Source organism: Musca autumnalis, unplaced genomic scaffold (genome assembly GCF_047663935.1).
Source record: "Musca autumnalis isolate F117 unplaced genomic scaffold, ASM4766393v1 scaffold_5, whole genome shotgun sequence".
NCBI lineage: Eukaryota > Metazoa > Arthropoda > Insecta > Diptera > Muscidae > Musca > Musca autumnalis.
This window is the reverse complement of record NW_027412088.1, coordinates 155754773-155761065: the sequence shown is the minus strand read 5'-3', so window position 1 is coordinate 155761065 and position 6293 is coordinate 155754773. Positions and strand designations below refer to the sequence as shown.

Here is a 6293-nt window from a genome sequence, read left to right as displayed (position 1 = left end):
TCGATTGCTGCATCAGTCATTTCCCGGTCGTGTTACTTCGCTTTTTGGAGACCAGATCGTGCGATTTAACACCTTTAGTCGATGCTTTACGCGAATAAGCCGACGACGACTCAAGCCTTAAAAGAGGAAATTAGAAGCTGCATTAATGCAAAACGGTCATTGAAAATTTCAATAAAAAATCGCGTGTGTGCCAACAAAGCCGCGGCGGCCATCTGCACGATAACTTGTTCCTTACATAACCTCATTCTGTGTACTTTACGATATAATAAATTTTCACGATTTTGTTGTGTTTTATTTAAAATTTAAAAATTGCGTTCTACTTGGGACACCCTTTATTGCCAGGGGTCGGTTAATCTGATCGAGAGTTATAGTTATCCAGCCAGCGATACAGACGAAACGACATGGCTAGTTCGATTCCAAATTGCCTTAAACGGATTGGATTTCGTCCAAATATACGTAGTACTTGGTGCCTAAAACCTTTATTCCGATGAGACACATTTTGGCATCTTTAACCTAAGAGACATTTTCCATTTCTAGAACTGTTGAGGTAGGTGAATTCACGTTGACTTTCGACACATTCCACATTTTTATTTTGTCTCTGCGGCATTTGAACTTGCGGCGAACGTCTGATCTACGCGTTGAACACACAACGCTCGCTTTTGTAGTCGAACACACACGAAATTCCGGAAAGTGCAGTTTAAGGCCTGCTCTCCAATCCGTTTAATTTTTGTTGTAACAGGGGCAAGTCAATACTTTCTGAGAAAATGGCCCAAAACCTGTAAAAAGCACCTTTGCCACCATGTGTGGTGGCTGATGCTCACGATGACTATAGAAGCGGATACTGCGTTGGTTAAAAGTTCATAATTATACCCTCATCATTTATGCTAACGAGGTTATATACACTTTCATACGGGCAAAATGTGCCTCATCGAAATAATGGTTTTAGACCCCAACTATGTTTGGACGAAATCCGTTTCAGACAATTTTGAGTCGACTTAGCAATGTCCGTCCGTCTGTCTGGTGGTGCGCACGATAACTCTCGAACGGATTTACCGAATGGGTCCAAGTTTTGGCTTTCGTAATATTTTGCCCAAACTTAGTTTAAGTTCGAAGTTGGGTTATATCGGTCCACTCCTACTGGTACCTCCCCCACAAAAGTTCGAAAATAATCGGAAAATTTGTGCGCACGATAACTCTTGAAGGGAGTACCCGATTTGGTCCATACATTGCACATTGTTGAAGCAACTTGCATACACAATTACGACGGTAAAAGCCCAAAATTTTGAAAACCCCCTACATACATAAGTTTTTTGAAAAAAAAAAATCAAATTACACAGGCTGAGGGTATATCTCTGTAGGCAAAGCCGACTTATACTTTTTTAATTGTTTTTCTCTAAAATGATGGATTCGATCCAAAATTAGACCTTCGTAATATTTCGGCGGAAAACTTTAAACGCTTTAGGAGGAACGGGAAACCACTGTAGTAATATCCCATGAAAATCATAAAATACTTCAATACATTTATAAGTTGTTGTGTGAATACTTCAATACATTTATAAGTTAGTTTAAGTTCGAAAATGGTCAATACCGGTGCATCCCACCCCCCAAAAGTTAAAAATGTCTCGAATATGGTAGGCGCTACATTTGTTGAGCGGAGCAACCGATTTGGTCCAAATTTCGAATCTCCTAATATGTTGTCCAAATTAAGTTAAACTTCGAATATGGTTCCTATGTTTAGGATCCTTGGTACCCCTAGTCCCCCACAAAAGTGCGACATTTTTGTTTAAGTGCAGTGTAGGGTCTGTTCGACGATCCTTTGGAAATTTATACCGAAGCTACTCTTTGTTGTCCTGTTTGCAGCGATATTATGTTTCTCGTGGGCAAGTCCATGCTTTATGACGTAGTACTTCAAACCCTCTAAGTTATACGGTGACCAACTGAAATGACTGGAAGACGCGCTATATATTGAAAATAAATGAATCCTAAAATAAGATATCCTTTTAAAATGGCCTATGACGATGCCTTCCTTTACGTACCTCCTCCGCAACACTTTTGAATATAAATCCAAATATATATTTTTGTCGGCAAGTTCATACGTCCAAAAAGGCCGAAAATTCGGAAAAACTCCTAAATACATAATTTGTGGGAAAAAAGATGTTGGTTGTATAGCCAGTATACGAACTGTCCATATATGAAAGTTTTAATTGACACAGGCTGCAAAGCTGACTGATCACGGTGCTCTTGAAGCAAATTTTAATGGAAGTTGCTTACACCTGGGAAGTTTTTGCGGATTCTGAAACTACAATGTTCATAGATGAAAAAAATCAAAAAACTAAAAAAATCGCCGGAGCGCTTCTTAAATAAATCGCGATTCAAGTTGACATTTTTAGGGTTTTTTTTGGGTTTTCATGATTTAGCTTGGAAACCGCAAGTCTTATCGAAATAGGACTACAGAAAATATTGTAGCTATGAAAATTCTCTACAAGATTAACCTTTATGATAATGTCGTAGGTTGTACCGTTATTGAGATATAGAAGTTCAAATTGGGACAATTCATTGACTGTATCGTCTCCTTATAAAATAAGGTCATGACTGCAATTTCCCAACTAAAATTTATAAATTTCAACAATGGTACAACCTAGGAAAAAATTTCTAAAACCAATCTTATATCAATCTTTCTTCCCATTTCGGTAAGACTTACCGTTTTCAAGCAAACCGTGATAACCTAACAAAACAAAAACCTGAAAACGTGACCTGAACTTCTATATCCCAAACACGGTAAAACCTACAAAAACATCATAAAAAAACAATCTTATAGAGAATTTTCACAGCTACAAAATTTTCTTTAGCCCCACGCCGATATGACTTGCGGTTTCCAAGCAAAATTGAACTTTGACCGCGATTTTTTCTTGTTTTTAAATTTTTCTCACCTATGAACATTGCTGTTTCAAAATCCGCAAAAACTTCCCAGGTGTAAGCGATTTTCACTTAAAGTTAGTTAAGGCGCACCATGTATGACATTGTTTTATATGGTAGCGATAGAGTCAATGCATTGTCCCAATTTAAACATATATATCTCAAACACGGTAAAACCTATGAAATTATCTTAAAAGTCAATCTTGTAGAGAATTTTCATAGCTATAACCTTTTTTAGTCCTATTTCGATTGAACTTGATTTTTCTCATCTATGAACATTCAGAACCCGCAAAAAATTTCGAGGTATAAGCACCTTCTAGTTAAAGTTGCTTCAAGAGCACCGTGTGATATTTTTTACACGTTTCTTTTTTTTTGTTTTTTGAAATATTTGATACACTAAAATATGAACTTTACCTAAAACACAACAATTGTGAAAAATCTCAAAATATTTGTATTGTACTTCAAATGCCCAAATAATCCATTCATGCTTAAAAAATTATTTTGTTGCTTTTTAAGAAGCTTTGATTTAATTTCAAAAGCATTTTTTCACAAAACTGCTTCAACACATATTTGTTGGCATCAAAATAGAAAAGCAAACACCTGGGCTTACCACAAATACCAGGTGTTATGTGAATGAGATCTTCCTTCTTTTGTTAGGGTTATTTTGGTTTTTGTGGGAAGACAGCTTACCAAAATGTTTTTCTTATTTTTTTTGTTTTGCTTAAACTCTTTGATATCAAGTAGGTTTATAACAATTTAAATTTGAAATATATTTAACAATTTCCTTGGAAATAAAGACTTTTGTTAGGTCACTAAAAAATTCCAGTTCCGAAATTGGTGTGAACGTGCTCAATTTAATGTTAATCTTACAGTGTTTAGTTGCCTTAAATTCCACGCTCGTTTTCCATTTGTTAGGAAATTCTTTTGAAAATATCCTTTTTTGGGGGCATACAACAATAACAATACATTGAAATGTCAAATATTGCCTTTTTGGGAAAAAAATCCATTGCTCACAAGGTGATGAGAATTGTTAACTTTGGTGTTGGTTATGAGGTTATTCCTGTTGATTGACATTATTTTCAACATTTAGATACATGTCTCAAACACATCAATTTTCATCGATTACCATCTGTGTCCACAGCAATCGGAGGGCACATGAATCCCATTGCATAGTCCCATCACATCCATTTACAGACACTTACTAAGCATTTCATGCCTCCTCACACACATTCGACAAATATAGTTGTGTGTTAAAGTGCGTGTATTTTTTCTCCCATAAAATCAAATGCTACTCCTGATAATCTTTTAGCTATTTAAATGAATATGTATATGCATATGTGTGTATGTAATGTCTCTGATTCGAATACATGTCAAAGTTTAACAACATCTAACAGTGCTACGTTTCCCAAAAAACATTACCACATTGACATTACAAATATCGAATGAGTTCATTGTCATTAATGTGTTGTACCCACACAATGGTATAATAACAGTTTTAAGGATATATTGAAGGACATGTTTAATGTGTGTGGCATACAGCAAGTGAAAATGGTGTTACGTTCAGAGGAGTTAAATTTTTTTACCTCCTCAATGTTAGCCGTTCGTTACCGTTTACGCGGAGAGTTAGAATTACAAATGTTTGTTACTCTGTTTTCAAAATCAAATAATTAAGTAAACTCCCTGTGCAAGCTGTGAAACATCTTCTTAATATTGCTAAAAGTGTTAACACAGTGAATGTAGTTTCTTTCAGATTTCTTTATTCATCGAGTAGTAATATACTAATATTGACCAGTTTTTTAACTTTAGTCCATCTTTGCAAAGTGTTTGGCCTGAAAATGTAATCAAAAAGAAAATAAGGAAAAATATTTTCAAATGTATACACTAATATTTGTCTCACAACCCACCGCATGTTGTTTTAAATCTTTTGACGACATCTTCCCCAGATATACTCTTTTCCAGGTGGACACTGGAACATCATGCCATGTATCATAAACATACTAAATAATATAACAAATAGATTTTTCACAAATTTTCTCACTACTGCTTTGAACATTTCCGTAAACGCGAAATAGTGTTCTTGTGGTATATTTTATTGTTGCAGCCTTTGTTTGTCACTGAAGTAATTTTATAAAGCCAACTGTTAACATTACCTAGCGCACAACTTATCTTAAAGGGTTACCATTACAAAAGAAAAACAAAACAAGTAACAAGGGAAGTAACGTTATATGGGGGTTATTCCAAACCCTGGAAACATGTCTAAAATTTTTGGTAGATAAGTTTCCTGACCCTTAGGTCCCCTAAATGTAAAATTATGACTGATTCGGTCCGAAAATTTAGCTCAAATCGTCAAAATACCGAAATTTGGGAGGTACAGTTCTATATGGGCTATATCAAAACCTGAACCTATCCTGACAAATTTCTGAAGCAAAGTTTTGTAGCCCCAAAGAAAACTAAATACCAAATTTCAGCCATTTCGGTAAGATAATGTTGCTAAAACCTTTAAAATACAGAAAATCTGGAGGTACCGTTCTATGGGGTCTATATGAAGACGTGGACCTCTTTTGGACTATTTTATACCTCTATCGAAGACTAAATATCAAAATATCGAAAATCGGGAGAGACCGTTCTATGCCGACAAAATTATGGTGCAAAGACTAAATACCGAAGACTAAATACCAAATTTCAGTAATTTCAGTGTGATATTGAAGCCAAAACCATCAAATTACAGAAAATCAGGAAGTACTATTCAATAAGAGCTACATGGAGACGTGGAAACATACCGGCAAATTTCAGGTGAAATGTTTTATACTAGAGCTGGCAAACTATCGATATCTGCCCCATTCGATTTTTTCGATATTTTCGTTTTAAACTATCGATAAAATCGATACTATTGTAGATTTGCATCCATATTTATTTAGAAGCCAAAATTGACAACAAACGTGTTATGTTTACATTTCGTATGCCATTGAAATACCGTTGTAAAATTCAATTTTAAAACGTCGGTACGTCAGGTTTTCGTGCTTTCGTGGTTGATTTTGAGGAGATTTGTTCCAGCCCTTAACCCTAAAATATGTTTTTAATTTTGCATATTTCTGGAGTTTTTGTAATACCCCGGTTACACTTAACCGGATTAACCCAGTGGGTTTGGATTTCAGATGTCAATTCCATAGCGCAAACGTCAAATAAATCCTTTCGAATTGGGTTAACCCGGCAAAAAACTCTAGTGTAACCGTACTATAACCTTCTTTATGAGGGTTAATTTTAATACGCAATAGAGTTGACAATTGAAACCAAGTGGGTTTATTAAATACGGTTATATGTAAACGTACTATTAAACGTATTTAAATTATTTAAACGCATTTTGCACTTTCACTTAA

General features: G+C 35.2%; 1 long non-coding RNA gene across 1 annotated transcript; it reads right to left on the bottom strand.

Moving 5' to 3' along the window:
* Positions 1-4653: 4653 nt before the first annotated feature.
* On the bottom strand, positions 4654-5019 carry LOC141387567 (uncharacterized). The gene is made up of 2 exons (XR_012408582.1): positions 4821-5019; positions 4654-4745 (listed from the first exon to the last, which is right to left on the bottom strand). It is a non-coding gene; the product is annotated as an uncharacterized lncRNA (long non-coding RNA).
* Between the last annotated feature and the right edge of the window lie 1274 nt (positions 5020-6293).